A 21947-nucleotide genomic window follows, 5' to 3' on the forward strand; every position below is an offset into this window, starting at 1 on the left:
GTGGCCTGATTTATGTCCATATTTACAAAAATTAACTGGTATTGTAGAGTATGAATGCGTCAGGGGCCTGCTGAGACACTGCAACAATTCCAGTGGAATAAGAAGGCTGTCATGTGGGAGAAACCCAAATAACTAGAAGCATTAAGCTGGTACACAAATCAATGAGATGAAAGTGTTATGGTAGAAGCTTAACTGAGCTCAGGGAATCACAGAACTTAGAGATGGAAAAGACATATTTTTGGAATGTCATCCACTCTACCTCACTGCCAATGTATGAGTGTTCCTTAGAGGACATTTACTAGCTCTTGGGCATTTCCAATTTTAAATGTCCCAAACAATGAGGTTTTCACCTCTTTCTTAGGTATCTCAAGCACTGTGGCGTCTATCTATTTCCTAGACTTTGAGTTTGTAGGCTGTTCCCATAAAGTTGAATTTCAAAAGTGTTTTGACGAATTTAAGCCCAACAACTATTTCGAAGAGTTTTTGTTTTGCTTCGTTTTCTGCCTTAACAACTCTGTACCAAATGCTCAATGACCTGACTGAGAGTGGTATTTAACGTGTACAATTATTCCAGCCTTCCCTCTCGAATAATTTAAAAAGACTTGTTAGCTATAGCACAGTTCTGCCAGCCAGCTCCCAATCACACAAGGGCTTAAGTATGTAGAATTCTGAAATGCCACAACCATCAGAAATTTGGAGGGAACATTGGGAATTGTCTATGAAAATCCAGGTAAGTGGACATTTTTAAGTGCCTCAGATCAATTTGAATTTTTAAATCATTATTTTTAATTTTGGTATAAAAATGGTACTTTTAGACTAATGTATGTTTCAGCTCTTACTCCTACCATACTTGAGGCATTCGGCACATAATAGTGATGTTACATTTCAAAAACCTTTGAAATTCACCTTTATGAGAGGTCTTAGGCACTAGATTTTCATGTGTTTGTAGAATATATCAATTGATAATGTAAATTGCACATGTTCCAGATTTTCTATTAAAATCCCTGGCAAGAGCTGCTACATGATAGGAGTATGGTATTCCAAATCATTAATAGTTAACAGCATGCACCTATATATCATTTGTAAGGTTGGTGTTCATAAAATCAAGGGTCTGCTGTACAATACATTTCAGAAACTTACGTAATCGTCTTTACAGTTAAGAAAGTCCTTGAAAATATTAAATACAGGCCAGATTCTAAAACTTTTACTCACAGTGAGTAGTTCCTTACTTCTTGTGTAATTCTACTGATTTCAGTGGCTTTGGTAAAGTAAGAAAATATTCACTGTAATCATAGGTGTCAGACTCCAGTTCTGTGAGGTATCTGTACATTTCCTTTCTAGCTATCAGGATAACAATTCTAGTTTTGATGGAAGTGATTTCTCCGCAAAATAGGAAAATTACTTTACATTCGATTTGAGGAGGTCAGAAAGTGACACAAAATTTGTATTTAATAACTGAATTCAGTTAAAGCTTCTTTCTGGCAACAGCTGTAAGAGATGGGGACTTCATGACCCTTTGCCATCTGATTCTGATATTCTTGTTTGCTAAAGTTGTTCACTTTAATAGCATCTGTCTGTGTATTCCAAAGGTCAGCTTTCTGAATTGTTGGTATGACAAAAGAAATATAAATATATCCCAGGAACAAATAAAAAATGATGTGGGAAGGGTAAGAGGAAGTTCAAAATAAACTGACTCTTTTGGATTCTAGACCACTAATAAAAATGGAAAATAAAAGCACATTATCATTCCTCTTTTACAACTACTCTTATGTTTCCTGCCTTCAGGGAGATAGCTACAGCATTGATTCCTCATTATTTTGTTACTTAACATTGGTATTCAGCACCATAGCTAAGACGCTGCACTCCTCTAAAGAGTTTTACAGTCTAAATTGCCAGTTCCCAAACTGTGGACCACATATCACTCGCTAGTGGCTCAAGGAGGGCTTAGATAATGTATTAGGCATGGCCAAACCACAGCTCGTGAGCCGCATGCGGCTCTTTTACAGTTACATTGCGGCTCATGGAACCCCCCCATGTTCCTTCCCATTCTCCACCAAAAGGGGTTGGGGGGGCGGCTGGAGGCTTCTGCCCTCCAATGAAGTGGTGGGGCTAGGGGCTTCTGCCCTGTACTGAGGGAGGTCTCAGGGTTTTAGTCCCATGCCCCAGCAGGCACTGCCCTGCGAGGCAGGTTGTGCATGTCTTGTGGCTCTAGAACTTTTGTAGATTATTGTATGTGGCTCAGAGGGTCAGTAAATTTGGCCACTCCTGCTACACATGTTGGGCTGGCTTCACCTCCTTGTTTCAACCTATAGTGAAGGCTCTTGCCTGAAGGCTTGAAAAAAGGATGGAAACAAGAAGCAGGAGCTAACCTAGCTGCCTTTAGTAGAGGCCACAGCTAAAAGAGAAGAGGAAACAGAGCACTGCACTCTGCAACCAGACTCAATGTGGGACTGGAACTGTAAGGCACCAGCAACAGAGCGTTATCCAGGGAAGAGGGTGTCGGGTCTACTCACCCTAACCCCAGATGGAGCTCTTAACTGCAACAGCTTGAGTGTGATATGTGATGAGTTCGGGGGCTGGGAGTTTGTTTATAAACAGATGCAGGTGATTAATGACAAGCCTTTTGTTATCCTAAAGTAAATTAAAGATCCTTAGATCAGAGGTTCTCAAACTATGGTTCTGAGCTCCCTTCGAGGTGGTCCGCAGATAGTTCCCTCTAAGGTGCGCACCTAGATGGCTGCATACAAGAGAATGGGGCCACCCACCTAATTATTGGAGCCATGCCCGTGCAGGCATGGCTCCCTAATTAGGTGCCTGGACCCTGGAGAAGACGCACGAGTGAGGTGAGGTGGTGGCCTTGGGGGGGAATAGGAGGTAGGTGGGAGTGGGCAGCAGCCAGAGAAACAGAAGACCTTCCCCAGCTCCAGGGCTGCGGCTGCTGGGGAGAGACAGCCCTCCTTCCCAGCCTCAGCTCTGTGGCGGGGGAGAGAGAGCACATCTATCGCATTAGAAAGGTAAGACTTACTGATATTAAATATGAGTTGTGTGCTTTTATTTGTAGAACAAAAAATGTTTATTATTAAGTTTTTATCCACAGCGCTTTACAATAATTAGCTACCGGTACGAACAACATTTGGAAACATTATTAATTGATCCACCGAGATCCTCAGCAATTTTCAAGTGGTCTACGCAAAAAAAAGTTTGAGAACCACTGCCTTAGATGATCCTGAAAACACTGCCAGGCACTTCAGTTAAAAGATAGGAAACAAATGGTAGGAATAAAAGATGAAAGTGGAGAGAGGTAAATAGTAGTGTCCACCAGGGTCTGTACTGAGACCAGTCCTATTCAACATATTCATTAATGAACCGGTTCTAAAAGGGCTTCTAAATTTAACAACCGGTTCTAGCGAACCGGTGGGAACCGGCTCCAGCTCACCACTGTGTCCAATGACATGGGGGAGATGACAGCCAGGTGACTGTTAGCCTATGCTGGGAGAAAATGGACAAGGCAACAAGGAAGTGTATGAAAGGGGAAGAGGAGGAAAATGGAATTCAGTATAAGTATGATCAGGTGAGCAAGGGAAGAGAAAAATGAGAGAAGCATGTGAGAAGCAGAGACAAAATGAGGCAAAAATAGGAGACAGTGTGATTAACTTTTTTTCATAAAAGATAAAACCACACTCCTCGCAATCTCACTTTCTCAAACATGGGACTGCTGTAGTTTCTGCAGTTATGTTATGCAACTGCAAATGGGAGGGAGGTGGTCAGTGAGAAGAACATGGGGTATCAGTGACCTGTGAGAATCTCTCTAAGAGGTGGTCTGCACTATGAAAGAGTTTTAGAATAAGGTTATAGGGCTTCTTGGGTAATTATGATGCATATGACACCAGTTCCTAGCCTTTAAGAATCTATTTTTTAAAAAAAAATTAATTCCTTTTAAACAATAAAAAAGTTAGAGGATCATTGTTTGAGGGACGGTGGGAAAAAGTTGAGCTTTGAAGAGGGATTTGAAGTAGGCGAGGGAGGTTTCACAATACTGAGGAACAGGAAACACATTCCAGGTCATGATGCTGCTGAGGTAGACACCAAAGGAGCGATTGCAGAGTTTGGAAGAGAACCAGTCAAATATTGAGTCTCAAAAGCCCAGAGAAAGGATCCATGGTTAAGCAGTACCTAGAGTCTCTGAGCCTTGTCAGTGCATGCAATTGCTTCATTTCCAGATTACTATTGCCCGAGAGTACAACTGGCAAGACTTCTCCAAAATAAAGTAAAATTGGGTCAGTCTGGATTATCCCTTATTCTATTCCCAGTCTTCTCAAGTCTGATGCACTAAAATAGAGCTCTGTTACATTTTTGTTTTCCCGAACTTGGCAGCGTACCAACTTACAGCACATTCCTTTTATGGCAGTAAGTTTATAACTGCAACAGACTTAAATACACTTTTTTTTAAAAGTTACAATCCTTTCAACATCTTGAAAAATATCCCTAATCTTTTCCATTCCAAGACAGGCCTTAATAGTGCAACAGCAAAGATTAGATGGCTTCTGGTGCTCAGAGGACATGATGCAAATATTCTGAAAGCACACTTTTAATTTAATAATTCCTACTGGCTGGCTTGCTAGCCTGCCATTTTGTTCACTGATTAAGGCTGGAATTTCTATCCCGCTCTTCAGAAATGACTTAATATTTTAACTTCTGAGAAAACAGACCAATTCTGAAGTTTCACCCCTTGACTGAAGGTTAAACAAATGTATTATTTATTTTTTGAGACTCTATTGTGGTTCTATCCTAAACTGCAATGCCCCATCTTCTTCGTTCTCCATAAGTATATGCTGTTTGTCTAAAATGTGGTACACAGTATGTATGTGAAATGGTGATGTGCATCGAGTGAAGCATGTTGTATAATAAATCACAGTAAAGAATGTTATGTAATTAAATTCTCATACTTTAACTACCACTCATAAAAATGTTTTTAAATGGCCTGGTTAGAAGACGAGTGAGGCCCCACTCTTGCCAATTGTCCCATTGTGACAAGGACTGCCACATCCTGTGAAGTAGCATTTTTGTCCCCATTTTACAAGTGGGCAAACAGCCCAGCACAGTGACATTAAGCGATCTGCCAAATCAGAGGCAGAGCTGAGATTAAAACTCAAGGAGTTCATTGTTCCAAGTCCTAAACTCTGTGCACTAGATTATGGCACTGCTGCCTTCTGCTGTACTCAGTGTACTCTGGAAAAAATACTAAACTCTTTAGCAGGTTAATTAAATTATTATATCTCATTTGCACTTTGACAGCTCTAAAAGGCCCCAGTTGGGATCTCAGCCCCATTGTGCTAAGCATTATGTGAGCGAGGAATTATTTTCATTAATGACTAGCGCTGGGATTTTCAAAGGAGCCTACAGGAGTAGTTCAACTTTTACCAAACATCACTGGGACCTAAATAGGACTTTTAAGTTCAAGTCTGGAGGAAGTACACTGCTTTGAAAGAATACTCTTGCATGTTTGTGTTGCTTTTGTCTAAAATAAATGAGGATGTGACGGCTTACTGTGGAAGCTAATTTACAGCTTGCTGAGCGTGCACGGTATCCTTAGGTGGCTGATCAATATGCAGAGCTGCCCATGCAGATGCTTTATTTTAATAAATTATGCATCAATACGGCAGTCAGTCACTTTTCATGACCCCATTTGTGAGGCACTGCAGGACAAGTGAGAGAAGACAGAATTGAAAGAAACACAGAAAGAAGAAAATGATAGGACCAGCTTCCCAAATGCATCAAAGCATTGCTCAGCAAGGCTGAGAACACAGATGGATTCACACCGTCTTTCCACCCTCAGATCCTGGGGGCTCCCAGAGCCAAACTTGTGTTCAGGGCTAGCATCTCCCAAAGAGCTCCAGCCCCAGCCTAGATCGTCCCAACACACCACAGACCATCCTCTATGCAGGATCAGTTGCCACTGCTATATCATGGTGCCTTTGAGAAACGTCTAACAAATAATCACTAGGTATATAGCCAGTAGAGACTTGGGATATATTTTTATTAGTATTTTATAAATTAAAATAATTGATCTTAAACAAAATGTGATACATCTTAATACATTAAATGAACATGCACTCCAATGGAGAAGCTGATTTTCCTAGAGACACCATGACACACACCTATATATCAGAAATCAGTCCTATGTAATTTCATTCAGTACCTGATTCTTTAATATAATCCCTATTTTTTTAGCTTCATCTTATCTCATTCTTTTGCAGTTTGCTACTTTTTAAAATTTAGAATAAATAAAAGTATATTTAAAATTCTCAGTCACAACCATGAACCAGTGTGACCCAAGCACCCCTGCATTCACACCCCACACATTACTACAATGATATTTGAATAAATTATGCCCTGTGAGGTACCATATGAAAGTTAATAGCATGCTGGTTATTAATATCATTGTAAAATGCATGTGTTAATGTTTGATATGAAGTTATGAATCCCCTGTTTATGATGTTACTAAAACATGTTTAAGACCAGACAGTCTAACCCACGTAAAGGTGATAAACAGGTCTGTCCTAGACAAAGGAATGTGGGCTTACCTCAATTTACGTATGAGCCATAAATAAAACTGTAGAGCTAAACCAGCAGAGGTTATCCTGAGCCTGAACTCGAGACAGAAAATTAACATGGCTCCTGCTCCGCAGACACATACACGAGACTGAATCCCCAGGATGCCTTCCTGACTTGTAACACTAAGACATCCCTTTGGGGATATAAGGGCATAGGTGATGGAACTAGGGGTGCTGAGGGTGCTGCCACATCTCCTGACTTGAAGTAGTAATAACAACCCAAAAACATGGTTTCCGCCATCAGCACCCCCACCGTAAAAAATTGTTCTACCACCACTGTATAAGGAACAGGACAGACTCCATCTTTATCTTTCATCTGAGGAGACAAAGAAACCATCCAATTTGATCTCTCTGATGGGCCCTGTCCAAGCTGGCCAGCAAAAAGCTGGAAAGGAGACTAGGGGTGAGAAAAACCATCTTGAACGAACACTAACTTGCTAAACTACGTTTTAGATTTTTAGATATGTGTTTTCACTTTTATTTGCTTGTAACCATCTCTACCTTTATTTCTTTTATTTGGTATCACTTCATCTATGCTCTTTTGTTAATAAACTTGTTTTACATTTACTATAAACAAATTCAGTGCTGTTTTTGAGAGAAAGGATGTATCTACCCCAGTTAAACTAAAACTGTGATGTACTGACTCCTTAACAGAGCAACAAACGATATCTTCTATGAATGCACAGTGGCAGGGGCTGTGCATTGCAGAGAAACATCTCTGAGGAACTCAGGGGATGGAGTTTACTGGCTGTTACTTGCTAGGTGAGGTTTGGGCAAGGAGAGCCTTGAGGAATTTGCTGATGAGGAAGACAGACTGGTGTGGCAGGAAGCTGTCACACAGTCTGCCAGCAAAACTCACACTTGCTGAGGCAGAGGGGTAACAACAGCTCATAGCTCGGGTTCCCCTGCAGCATGTTATAACCAGAAATCAGCACCATTTCAAATTTAGCAAAAAAGATTATTTGAATATAGTTTTTGGTAAAATACTGTAATGACTTCTCCATTAGTTCATCAATTACTTTAGTACAGAGTAACATTTGAGAATCACTAGGTTCCTTTTTTAATTTCTTTTTTTTAAAACACCTCAGGTATTCCAAAGCATTTCAGCTTAAAAGGATCATAGTCACCAGATTCTCTCTCAGGCATTCTCCTTACATGGAAATTTTCCCAAGCAGCTTTTTTTTTAAACTATCAATACTACTTCCACCACAATCTTTTAGTAAACTTATGTAATTAATAGTGTTCTGACTTATCTTTAAAACAATGTTTAAAAATCTTAAGCACACAAAAAAAGCCTATGCATCCAGCAACTGAAGCAAAATATTTCTTTAAAAATGCAACAATTACCATCCTATTGTGCTGTGCCTACACCTAAAGTAACCTTGTGAGTGTGCAAGTTAAATGCTGGCATACAAAAACTAATTATCTTTTTTTTTTTTTGAATAGTCTAAAGAAGATATACCAAATACTGCACCCACAACGTGAAAAGTACTGTTAACGTGCCATAACTCTAGAATTAATCTTTTAAAAAAAGCCGCTTAATAAGTGTAACAAAGCTATTAAGCCACTGATATATCTTTATATACAGAACAGAACATTCCAGAAAGTGCAACATATGCTAGTTGGTGTCATCTGATTTACAGATTTTTTTTTCCTTTTAAATAAGAGAACTGTTGAAAACATACTAAAATGTCCAGTAATATATAAAAACTGTGTTAATCCTCAATGTTCATACCTTTTTTGAAGCTACATTTGTTACAGAGTGTTCATACTGAGTGCTAGTGACTGAATAATATGAGAGCGGGGAAAAACCTAGTTCAAATACTGTAAACTTGATTGATACACAATATTTAGCTGGTAAACTATCATCCCTAAATGACAGTTTTTCAAAACTGAAGCTTTCCAAATCTTAGACGTATTCAAGAGAATGATTTACAAAGAACCATAATCTTAGAACATATGCCAATACAGTGAAACCTCAGGGTTACAAACACCTTAGGAATGGAGGTTGTTCGTAACTCTGAATAAAACATTATGGTTGTTATTTCAAACGTTTACAACTGAACATTGACTTAATACAGCTTTGAAACTTAACTATGCAGAAGAAAAATGCTGCTTTTAACCATCTTAATTTAAATGAAACAAGCACAGAAACAGTTTCCCCTTACCTTGTCAAATCTTTTTTTTTTAAACTGTCCCTTAATTTTTTAGCAGTTTACATTTAACACAGTACTGTACTGTTATTTGCTTTTTCTCTCTCTTTCTGCTGCTGCCTGATTGCATACTTCCAGTTCCAAATGAGGTGTGTGGTTGACCAGTCAGTTCATAAATCTGGTGTTCATAACTCTGAGGTTCTATTGTATACAGTATTATGAGTAAAAAGTATATGCAATCAGGAGACAAAAGTATTTAAGTTAGATTGCAAATTTTAAGGTATGACTTAAAAAAAAGTAAGTCATACCTTTCTCCTCAAAATATCTTACCCTTTAACAAAAGTGTAGGTAAAATTAATGCTTATGAAAGCATTAATGATTTTTTAGCAGCATTGGCTAAAGCTAAGTACCACCTCTATGTAGTAAGCAAGCAGTTTTGACAATGTATCTCAAACCCGACGTGTAACAGTCCATCAGTCATGGAAAACCTGTTTTGTTTTGTTTTGTTGGCCTTGGTGAGTAGTAACTTTTTGCTTTTGCAGTCAGATGGGAGTTACAAAGAGCTGCTTTCACATGTACATAGAACAAAGTTTAATATAATTTATAAACATAAATTGATTTTCTGCTGACTTAAGGCTGTGCTAATACAGCCAGTAGGCATTGATCCAGAAGTGGTGGACCATGGACGGGATGTGTAGGAGACCAGAGGTGAAAGGACCAGGAGGGTCACTGAAGGTATGAACACTGAACAGAAGGCAGAGGGAAGGGGTCGGGGAGGGACATGGAAGGGTGCCACGGGGCCACAATTCTTGGTCTCAAAACAAGGTCAGTAAAAGAGGCAGAAAGAGGAGTTGCATGGACTGGGGCAGGTGATTGGCACGGTACAGAGGTGAGGAAAGACTTTTCAATATAGGTGGTAGTGAGGTTGTGGGGGGGCGGGGGTTGTTTATTTTTTAAACATGTAGAATTTTTGTATAGCAAGCAATTTTGGGGGTTTCAGAGTAACAGCCGTGTTAGTCTGTCAGCTGAAACACACTTTTAGCCTTAGCTTTTTTTAAACTAAGGTTTTTCTTTGTGTATCTATATACATACAGGTTTCAGAGTAGCAGCCATGTTAGTCTGTATTCGCTAAAAGAAAAAGGAGTACTTGTGGCACCTTAGAGACTAACAAATTTATTTGAGCATAAGCTTTCGTGAGCTACAGCTGAAGTGAGCTGTAGCTCACGAAAGCTTATGCTCAAATAAATTTGTTAGTCTCTAAGGTGCCACAAGTACTCCTTTTCTATATACATACAGAGTATATGCACATCTTATAAACATACTGCAAATGAGGAAAAATCTAAACAGAAGCCTGTCAGAAGGATAACATTAGTGTTTATTCATGCTCTGTGACCATGCCGTCAGCCATGACAATCACATTTCAGCATGCTGAGTTCTTGTATGATTTCTGATATCCACAGCTTAGACAAAGCAACTCTGCAACAGAGTTAGAGTCCTTTAAGACAGAGGTGCTCAACCTTTCCAGACTACTGTACCCCTTTCAGAGGCCGATTTGCCTCTTGCAAACCCCAAGTGTTACCTCACTTAAAATCTATTTGCTTACAAAATCAGACATAAAAATACAAGTGTCACAGCAGTGCTGTGACACTTGTATTTTTATGTCTGATTTTGTAAGCAAATTGTTCACTTTCTCGTTTTTACCCAATAATTCACTTTCTCATTTTTACCCAATAATTATAAAAATAAATCAATTCAAATTCTTATATTTCAGCATATAGTATATACAGCAGTATAAAACAAGTCATCTGTATGAAATTAGTACTGACTTTGCTTGTGCTTTTTATGCAGCTTGTTGTAAAACGAGGCAACTAGCTAGATGAGTTGATGCACCCCCTGGAACAGGGGTTATCAATCTTTTTCTTTCTGAGCCCCCGCACCTCCAACATGCTATAAAAACTCCATGGCCCACCTGTGCCACAACAACTGGTTTTCTGCATATAAAATCCAGGGCCGATGTTAGGGGTCAGCAAGCAGGGTAATTGCCCAGGGTCCCCTGCCACAGGGGCCCCCATAAAGCTAAGATGCTCAGGCTTTGGCTTCAGCCCCAGGTGGTGCAGCTCCGAGCTTCGGGCTTCAGCTTTCTGCAGAGGGCCCCAGGGACTCTAATGCTGACCCTGCTTGGCGAACCCCCTGAAACCTGCTCACGGCTCCCCAGAGGTCTCCGGGCCCCTGGTTGAGAACCACTGCCCTGGAAGAACTCTGCGCACCCTCAGTTGAGAACCACTGCAAAAGATTTACATCAACAGGGTAACTATCCTCTCTAGAACTACAGAGTCCATATAATCAGCAGTCTGCTAACAGGGCAAGCATGCTAGCACTCTTAGACAATGACACCAGCTATTAAATGTGTACGCAGAATTCTCCCCTGACAGTTAGCTGGGAGGGAGAGAGACTTCAGGAGCAAACTGTATTTACATGCACACACCTACTCTGCTTAGATATCCAGCAGATAGAGTGCTGTTGCTCAAAGTAATCAGCTATGGCTGGTGTTGGGTTACAAATCGCTTTGGTACTGAATTCAGGGGTAGTGAATTGCTGTTACCAATGTTGTCATTATTGTATGAATAAAGGGGAGCAGAATTGTGCTTAACCTGTCCCAAATGAGGGGGTCACCCTCAGCTGAAAGGCCCGCGTTAAGCCAGGGGCTGAAATGTCAGAGCCCTGTGAAAGTAAGAGGGGTGGAGACAGGTGTCCCAGTCAGGAGGTGTGGACTCTCCCCAAGGATCCCCTGTCTGGTTTAACCTGTCCCCTCCATTGTTCAAAGAAAGAGCTAAACAGGCTTCATTAGGAGCCTCTTTGTTATATTAAAGTACTCAAATGAGAGCTGAAATCACTTGAGATGGGGAAGTGTTTCTGCCCAGCCTGCAAAGAGCTGAAAATTACTAAGAGATGTGCAGAGATCACAGCAGAGACGCACATGACAACAGAAGGTGACTGACAGCCGGTGAACAAGCGGCTGGTGAGGCGGCCAGCCAAAGCAAGTGCTCAGATGGCAGAGAAAGCAAGGTGCCTTTTTCCCCAGGTGGGAGGTGAACTCACACAGATGCACATCTGGACCTTGGGTCCTCACTGACCAAGGACAACCACTGTGAGTGGGGTATGGTGAGGGAGCAGAGAGGGGCACAGAAGAGGAACTTTTAGTTGCAGGACACAAGAACATGAGGCAGAAGGCACTGCTCCATCCACTCTGGGATGAGTGTCCTGCTCAGTTTTATAAGTATGAATCCCACTTGTGGCATTTTCCCTGATTAATGTCAGGTGACTTCCCTCCTTTCAATAAAAGTTTATTTTCTATACTCAGACTCTGTGCTAGTGAGTGGGCAAATATTGCCTCTCAGAGGTGTCCAGGGGTGGTGTGTAATTTTCCCATGTTATTGGGTGGGGGCTCGAGCTGGTTCTGTGTTGTACTGTTGAAAAGGATATTGAACCCGGCCCTCGTTGCTACTGGCTCCAGCTGGCAGAAGGGTTACAAATATATTTTTTCTTTGGGGCTCATTGAGAATGCAAGTAAAACAGCCATATTTGATAGACAAGGTGGGTTAGGTAATATTTTTTATAGGACTAACGTCTGTTGGTGAAAGAGAAAAGTTTTTGAGTTACACAGAGCTCTTCTGATGTACTCCAACTCTGCTAACCTGTTGCTGAGCAGAAGTAGATTTCAGGGTTTAGCAGGTCAGTTTCCCACTTGGAGCAGAACTCTAACACAGAACTAGGTATTTCCTTAGTGTAATATGTTTATTTACAAAATGTACATGAGTCCTGTTTCCTTGAACGGGGTAGCAACAGACTGCACATAGGCAACTCTCTCTTACAGCAACCTAATATAAGGCACCTCTTCCCTGTCCCAAGATTAGAAGCAACTGCCTTTGACTGTCTCTCTCAGACTTGAACTCCAATTTCAAACCAATCCAACAATTTAAACACATCTGAGCCCCATTTCTTCCCTCACTCCCTTCACTTTATACCCAGGAAACCCCTAGTCCAAGAATCTACTGGGACTAAGTGATCTGTAAAGGTAGCTGGGCCATTAATCTTCCTTTTGTGCCACTGCTCTGCAACACAAAGGAAACTCAGAGAAGTCTAAAGGCCCAAACAGAGAGGAGTGTTTTAACTCACAAAATATCCAGGAGTTTTCTGGATGTGACTACTGCAGGACATCTCTCAGGTCTTCTCTGGAGAGTTTCATACTGGGTGGGGTGTTTATGCCTTAGTAACCCCTAATGCACAAGCCACCAGTACCTTCTGCCATAACAGTACAGAGGATTCCTTACTAGCAGTGTTTACTCCCTTCCATTTTCGTAGTATTTTTTTAAAATATACGTGTTGTTTTTATTATTTATATTACTGTAGCATGTAGGAGCCCCATGATGTTAGGCATTGTACAAACAGAACAAAAACAGTCCCTGCCCCAAGGAGCTTACAATCAAAGCCTGAGACAAGAGACAACAGCTGGACACAGACAGATGGGGATTATTAGGAAACAATGAGGAGAAGGTGGTCAGCATGCTAGGCAATGGCCTGAGCACACAAACAGCCTCACTTTTGTCAATTTTTCTGTATGCATCAGAGCAAAGGAGAGTTTTGAGGAGGGATCTGAAGGTAAATAATGAGACAGCTCTGCAGATGTTTATGGAGTGCTCCTTCCAAACATGAGGAGCAGCACAGGAGAAAGCATGAAAGTGTTTGTTTGAAAATGTAACAAGTGGGCAGTGGAAATTGGTATCACGGGCTGATCAGAGGCGAGCTTTGACATTCAGTAGTGAGTGAGAGATGATAGGTAGGATGGGGACTGCCTGTGAAGGGCTTTGAAAGTAAATACAAACAGCTTATGTTTGATGCAACAGAGAAGGGAGAACCAGTGGAGGATTCAAAATGAGGCTATCCTCATTTTGCATGCATATTTATATATTTTCTAATGTTGATGTGTATATATTTAGAGGTTCAGACTGAAGCAGATATCATTTAGACACTTATGTGGCATTTTTAAGCAGCTGGTTGAATAAACAAATAAGACAATGACTGGATAAGCCGTATAGACAGATGGCTATTAAGTCAATTTGCAGAGCTTGACATTTGTGAATTTAAAAAGATGTACACAGTAGACTGTGTTTGGAATTAGGCACTACCCACCAGATTTGCTATCTATATAATCTGACATGTTGTCAATGCATATTCTGGGGCTTTTAAAAGAAAAAGCTGAGAAAACTGTCTCAAGAAACAGTAAGGGCTAATTCTAAACTGTTCAACATCTACTGAGTAGATAGATCTGTCTTTGGTCACAAATCATTAGCACAGTAGAGCATGACAGTCACTTAGAGTGGCAATGAACTATCATGTGAATTAAACTGCTGAAGTTGCATATTATGGCCCAACAGTCTATATACGTTCCATTGAAAGAAAAAATGGAGTACTCATAAAAGTTCTACAAGCCATAAAATTGCCTGGAATCACAAACTATTTTTTAAAAAAAATGTATTATATACAAAGTGGTGGGAGCATGCAAATAAAAACTTGTTTTTTGGCTAAGACTTTTATAGCAACTATCAGCCCTGGTCTAATTTTTTATTAATATATTTTATACAGCTCTGACCTGGTCTCTTTCTATCTTTCCCACCCTCACTGCTCTGCCGACAGAAGGTTCCATAAGGGTGGTACTTTCTCCAACATGTCTCCCTGCCTTTTTCCATGCTGTCCCAGTGTTTGGAATGCCTTAATGAAATCTACTCATCAAGCTTCCATGGTCACTCTTCATATCACTCCTAAGAACTCACTTCTGTAGCATTACTTAGCTACAATGTGAGAGAATCCACATTTTAAATGAAATACAGAAGTGTAGATGATTCAGGGTGGTTGTATGCCTAAACTGAGAAACCTCAATTTTTTTTCTGTAACCCGTGTCCTTGCCCTCCCCTCTTTCCTGACATATGTTATTTCTCCAGTTTTCCCTCAGTTCGATCATTCAGATTTTAAGATCATTCAATTTCAGCCCAGAAAGCTGGGCACTGCATGAAGCCAATTCCTGGGACAAACCACTAGATCGTCTCACACTTTCTAAACATTGACTTTCTCTTACCTGGCTTCTAGCAGGAATTTCAGGAAGCCTGGACTTAAAATAAATTAGCTTCCTTATTGTTCCCTTTTGATTTTTCTCACCTAGCCGTGCTTTTCAATAGCTCCTTAGCTTCCTCCACAGTTCTCATATGCTCTTCCTTCCCTGACAGAAAACAGCTTGCTGAACATGGCTAGACAGGTGACAAGCTGTGCCTCTCTCTCTCTCTCTTTCCCTGTTCCCTTCTTTCCACCCTTTAGACCAGGAGTGGGCAAACTAAGGCCCAGGGGGCCGCACCCAGCCCTTCAGACGTTTTATTCCGGCCCTTGAGCTCCCGCTGGGGAGCAGGGTCCAGGGCTTGCCCTGCTCCAGCACTCCAGCTGGGGAGCGGGGTCAGAGGCTTGCCCCGCTCTGCACGTGCCATGGCTCCACGCAGCTCCCAGAAGCAGCAGCAGCATGTCCAGTGTTTTCCCCAGGAATTGAAATGGGGGTGGGGGGAAGACTGATGAGGGGTGAGACCATTAGGGTGAAGGTGGGCTGTATGGCACCATAGTAAAAACTGAAAAATATTTCATGACCATTTTATTTGATTTAACTCATGTTTTAAAATCATCACACAAATTAAAGTTGGCTACTCAAGCCTTCTATGAAGCACTACATCTACATCCTTCTTGGTTTGTTGTTATAATTTTGCACAACTCTGTTAACGAGCTCCTTGAATGCAATGCGTTCATCTTTGGTGGCTTTTTGTGTGTCCGGTACTTCCATTCCTTCAATTGATATGCTCATTAGTTCATTCACATGATCAGGCAGAAGGCGACTTTTTTCAGAACACAAAATTCTATTCAATGATGAAAAGGAAAGCTCAACTGTAGCTGTTGTGACTGGGAGTAGCAAGAGATGAATTCCTACTTCTTTCATCCCAGGAAACATAGAATAAAGATTGGATCGAACCACTAGTGATGATAAAAAAGAAGTTGAAGTCAAATCTTCATTCATCCGTCATATGATATTCCACTCTGTGTTCAAATTCTCTATTCTGTCCTGAGCACATGGCAGCTCCACTGCTGGTAGTGCCTCACTCCAGTCAACTGTCAGCGTTTTATAGGACAGGGATCTGTAAAAGCTACGTAGAGGTTGAGTAGAATCCAGAAGTTGCTGTTGTAGATTTTTAAGAATCAAGTCTGTGTACTTTTTCAGGTGGCTTAACAAACACTTCTTGTCCTCTTCACTTAAGGATTCGATATAAATGCTTTCATTAGTCAACTTCTAGACTGAAGTCTTTGCTTCTTCCAGTACTTTTTCAATGGATAGCTCTCTGATCCAAATGTAGCTTCTACTGCTGGACAAAGGTCTACTACTGTTGTAGCAGATGCCTGGATGGCATTGTTTAATAACCCAACTGGTTTCAACAGTAGACTTACAAGACAGAGAATGGCACTAGTCTTTTCTGAATGTAGTAGCAAATGTAATCCACCAGCCTCACTACTTAGATCCATCCCATCTTGGTAGATACTTTCCAAAGCCACTAGTAACAGCTGGAGTAATTTTAAGACAACAGCCAAGGACTGCTCGTGAGAAAGCCAAAGGGCTTTCCCAGATTGGACTAATTTGAACTTCAGTCCCAGTATATCTTCTATATTTTCCAAGATATTCAGTCTTTTTGGACTCTTGCTGAAAAAAATATAAATGAAGACATTAAATTTATAGCTTTTTTAATGTCTTTTGAAGAGTCTGCAGCTTGTACTAGTCCTAGTTGGAGTAGATGGCCTCTGCAGTGTGTACAGGAGAGATTAGGGCTACACTTTTCTCTGAGCAAAGCTTATACTCCCCACGGGGCGAGGGATAGCTCAGTGGTTTGAGCATTGGCCTGCTAAACCCACGGTTGAGAGCTCAATCCTTGAGGGGGCCATTTAGGGATCTGGGACAAAAATTGGGGATTGGTCCTGCTTTGAGCAGGGGGTTGGATTAGATGACCTCCTGAGGTCCCTTCCAACCCTGATAGTCTATGATTCTATGTCTTCCAGAGAAACTTGCAGCTCCATCAAATGTACAAGCAGCCATCTGTTTTGGGTCCAATCGACAAACATTTAACTATTTTAAGATGTGGGTTGTCACAGATGCCGCCGATGGGTCTTCTATAACTTGAACATCTAGAAATGCATCTACTGGCCTACCACTGACATCAAGATAATGTACACAATGACTTAATACTTGATGCCCATTTGCATCGGTGCATTCATCAGCCACATATGCAAATTCTTTGAATGTGGTGAGACAGTTCTTCACTTTTTCAACTGTTGAGTCTTTCACTGTTGCACTACATGCTTCTAGCCAGTCAGCTGAGTTTCTTGCAGAAAGATAGTGAGCATTTGCTGGTCTTGTTTGGAACCAGTGTTCAACTTCAGGATGAACAAGTCACAATGCACTTAACATTGGTCTCCAGTTTGTAGCGTGTGGTATCTCTTGCTTAAATAGAAAGTATGATGCCACAGCCATGTTTGTTTGCATGAACTGTGTTGTGTCTCCAACATTCTTAACAGCCTCATTAACACTCACCAGTGTTGTCCTTGGTCAGTGGAGACTCACAGTTCAGAGGTGCTTTCACCTGAGTTCACCCCCCAGGTGGGGGGCAAGAAGGCACCTTGCTCGTTCCTCCAGCTGCTCACTGTTCGCTCTGACCACTGTTGTTCGTTGTGCCACCGTTCACTCCATTGCTCTGTTGCCAATGGCCCTGCACCGTGACCCTTGCAAGTTGGTCTCTTGAGGTTCCACACAGCTCTCAGTGCTTTCAGCTGAGCTGTCAGTGGGGGGGACCTCGCAGCTAGTGCAGACTGGGCTGTCTCTTCCACAGAAACACTGTCCCACAGCAGGTCATTATCAGTGATTTCAGCTGTAGTGGTCACTTACCAAAACAAAAGACTATCTATGGAGCCTAATCAGCTCTGTCTTTAAACAGTGGAGAGGGGCAGGTCAAATAGTACTTGTGACTCAGGTAGACCATCAAGCAAAACTCCTTTCCCCTCCCTCGCTCTTGGTGCACTCAATCAGCACAGGCTAAGTACACTTCTACTGCCCTTTACTCATACAATAAAAATAACATTTCATTAGCTCTCCCACCCCCATATTCAAGTGATTTGTAACCCAACCCCAACCAAAATCTATCACTTGGGCAACACAGCTCTGTTTGCTGGATACCTAAGTAGATTAGGTGTGAATGTAAATACAATCTGGTCATGAAGCCTTTCCCCCCAGCTCATCACTAGCTGTCAGGGAGAGCTCATTTAGACTTTGCTTACAAATCATAGTTTGAAATTATTAGGTTGGCCAACATCACCGACATGAATGCACTGACACTGTCAACAACTGAAAAACAACAGCTATATAAGGAAGCTAGTCTATGTTCATACTTTTCAAATCTATTATACTTTTTCAGATACACGTATTTTATCATACACATTATATGCTTTTAAAGTGTGTATTAATGTTTCAATTTCAATTCAAATTTCCAAACAATCATTAAATTGGCAACACTGCATGTAACCAGTTCACAAAACTGTGGGGGGGGAAATTCAGGGGGGCTGTAGGGAAATCCCTAAGCATGTCCCCCCTCTGGCTCCTACACATAGGGGCAACCAGGGGGCTCCACACGCTGCCCCTGCCCCAAGAGCCAAACCCGTAGCTCCCATTTCCTGGAACTGCAGCCAAAGGGAGCTGCAGGGGTGGTGTCTATGGACGGGGCAGCGCACAGAGCTGCCTGGCTGGCCCTCTGTGTAGGAGCTGGAGAGGGGACACACCGCTGCTTCCAGGAGCTGCTTGAGGTAAGCGCCACCTGGAGCCCGCTCCTCTGCCCCACTCCTGTGCCCCTGCCCCAGCCTTGATCTCCTCCTGCCCTCCAAACCCCTCAGTCGCAACCAAAAGCACCCTCCTGAACCCCCAACCCCTCATCCCCAACCCCACCCGAGAGCTTGCACCCCAGCCGGAGCCCTCACCCCACCTCACATCCCAACCCCCTGTCCCAGCCGGGAGCCCCCTCCTACACCCTGAACTCCTCTATTTTGGCCCTACCTCAGAGCCCGCACCCCCAGCCAGAGCTCTCTTGCCCTCCAACCCCCAATTCTGTGAGCATTCATGGCCCGCCATACAATTTCCATACCCAGATGTGGCCCTCAGGCCAACAAGTTTGCCCACCCCTGCTCTACACCCAATTATTTAAACAAAAAAAAAAAAGGAGAGAGAGAGAGAGAGAACGAGAATTCCAATACCACTGGCACTGACAGAGTTGTACCACTTCTTCACTAAACTCATTTGCTTATAGTGTTGTATCTACATCCTCCACTCCACATCCTCCATCTGTTTATGTTTTCAGGATAGGGATTATTTCTTTTCTGCTTTTGTAAAGAACCAAGAACAATGGGGCCCTACAACATCATAATATAAATATTTACTCCTACTACTACTACTACTAAAGCTCTCTTCTATGTGTCCCCTGTGAAGCGTCTAACGTATTTGTTCTAAGTGCTTGAAATAATATATAAAATAAAATAAAAACAAAGGACAGAAATAGTACAAGGATGACACTTGCAAAGTCAAATTAAACTTGCAGTTTTTCAGACAAAAAAACCCCTGCAGCTCTTAGCTGGGACAGTAATCAATACAGAATCAGTTTTTCAGGATTTCAAAAGAATGCACTGGACTATAAAATGGATTATAAGAGTATAAGACCTCTATTTATAGCAAAGCAGTCTACTACAAAGGATCTTGTCACCCACTGCTACAGGATTTTTAGTTCTTCGACTTCCATGAATGCTAATGAGAGTTTAGTGTAAAACATCCTGGTATAGGGACAACAAAATAGATCATTTTCCAACTGTCTCCCCAACTTTAGCGTAACTGACCTACTTCAAACTACGGCCTTTCCACACATACACACAGTACCAATTTTAGTTAAATTGGTTTAGAACAGTCATTCTCAACCCATGGCCCAATCAGCACACAGTTGCAGCCTATGTGACATCCTCAGGGCCATATAGATAGTACATATATTGTGTGGATGAGACCCACACAACACAGAGAGAGCTGCATATGCAGCCCATAATGGTAAACAGGTAGAGAACCATTGGTTTAGAAACTGATTGGTGCAACCCCTGTCTGAACACCCTTACATTGGTTTAAGCAGGTCTACACATGCACTGATGTAACTGGATCAGTTTCTCAAGTGATTTAATTTAATTGGTACAAACTGTGTTTAGACAAGCCCTGAGTTAATAGGTGGATTTTACATATACACAACTTTATGTCTATACATCAATTTGTTATAGCAGGTATGCAATACCAATGACAACACCTTTTGAAAATTCTACTGCTCAGTAAGCTCCCTGCATGTTCACACCATGACAAGACACAACAGGTAGTACGTTTGACATTTGAAAAATGGCAGTTTTATTGCATCTGCTAAAAATATGGAGAAGGTTTAAACTCCTGGTGAAGGATGAATGGAATGATAGGATCTGGTATATCCTGACTATGGATAAACTGATCAGTATCTGTTTAACGGACAGGGGAAAAAAGAGGAGGAATAAATGGTCAGTTTTCACAGTCGAGAGAGATAAATAGTGGTGTCCCCCAGGGATCTGTGCTGTTCAACATATTCATAAGTGATCTGGAAAAAAGGATCAACACTGAGGTGGCAAAATTTGCAGATGATACAAAATTATTCGAGAGAGTTAAGTCCAAAGAAGACAGCGAAGAGTTAGAAAGGGATCTCGGAAAATTAGGGGACTGGGCAACAAAATGGCAGATGAAATTTAATGTTGATAAATGCAAAGCAACGCACATTGGAAAACATAATCCCAACTATACATAATAAATGATGGGGTTTAAATTAGTGGTTACCACTCTAGAAAGAGGCCTTGGAATCATTGTGGATAGTTCTCTGAAAACATCTGCTCAATGTGCAGCGTCAGTCAAAAAAGCCAACAGAACATTAGGAACCGTTAGGAAAGATGACAGAAAATATAATGCCACTAGATAAATCCATGGTATGCCCTCAGTTTGAATACTGATGCAGTTCTGGTCACTTCATCTCAAAAAAGATATATTAGAATTGGGAAAGGTACAGAGAAGGGCAACAAAAGTTATTAAAGGTATGAAACAGCTTTCATATGAAGCGAGATTAGAAAGAATGGCACTTTCTTGGAAAAGAGACAGCTAAGAGGGTGTAGCGGGGTGGCTACCCTGCTCCTAAAATAGAAGGGGTCAAAAGCAGCCCTGGAGAAGGCTGTGGCTGGGGATGGCTGGTTGGGGAAGCAGCCGCAGCTGGGCCACGCCCCAATCAGGCCCCAGCTGGCCTGTATAAAAAGGCTGTGAGCCAGAGGCCCAGGGAGTCTCTCTCCAGGCTGGGAGAGCAGGGCCTGGCTGCCTACCTGACAGGGTACTGGGAGTGAAGTAGGGCTGGGGAACGAGCAGGCTGAGCAGGATGCTCTAGACTGGCAACTCCCCAGGCTGTAGGGCCTGGTCCAAGGCCCATAGAGGTACTGGGAGGCAGAGGAAGGCAACAGGTCCGAACCCCCTTGCCTATGATGAGTGGCCTTTATGCTGCAGTCTGCCCCAGGGAGCGGAGGCTTGGGGATGACTGGCAGTAGCCCAGACTGAGGCAAGGTGGGCATAGTGGGTTGGGGGTTCCCCAGGAAGGGGAGACCCAGAGGCAGAGTGTGGAGGTACTGCCAGGGGGCAGAACCCCAGAGGAAGGGGCACTGGAGTCTGTGAGGGACATGGGGGCCAGAGCTGTGCGGATCACCAGCCTGCAAACGGTGCTCCAGGCTGGAAAAGAGCTAATTCCCAACGACCAGTAGGAGGCACCGCAGGGGTGAGTCCGCTCCATTACAGAGGGGATATGATAGAAGTCTACAAAATTGTGAAGAGACTGTGGAAAAAGTGAATCAGGAACTGTTTACTCTTTCACATAAAACAAGAACCAAAGGTCACCCAACACCAAGAAAACTAAAGTGCTCCTCCAGCAGGCTCTGAACCTTCAGGATCCTGCTCCTGCAATCAAGTTCAACATAAGGG

At 42.1% G+C, this 21947-nt stretch overlaps 1 protein-coding gene and 1 long non-coding RNA gene across 2 annotated transcripts in view; both read right to left on the bottom strand.

The window, feature by feature from the left end:
- MSRB3 (methionine sulfoxide reductase B3) overlaps nt 1–21947 on the bottom strand; it is a 137978-nt gene that overhangs the window by 109130 nt on the left and 6901 nt on the right. The gene's annotated exons all lie outside the window — the stretch shown is intronic.
- On the bottom strand, nt 10125–11047 carry LOC122466154. The gene is made up of 2 exons (XR_006291459.1): nt 10737–11047; nt 10125–10243 (listed from the first exon to the last, which is right to left on the bottom strand). It is a non-coding gene; the product is annotated as an uncharacterized LOC122466154 (long non-coding RNA).

The sequence above is a fragment of the Chelonia mydas genome, chromosome 1 (assembly GCF_015237465.2).
Source record: "Chelonia mydas isolate rCheMyd1 chromosome 1, rCheMyd1.pri.v2, whole genome shotgun sequence".
NCBI lineage: Eukaryota > Metazoa > Chordata > Testudines > Cheloniidae > Chelonia > Chelonia mydas.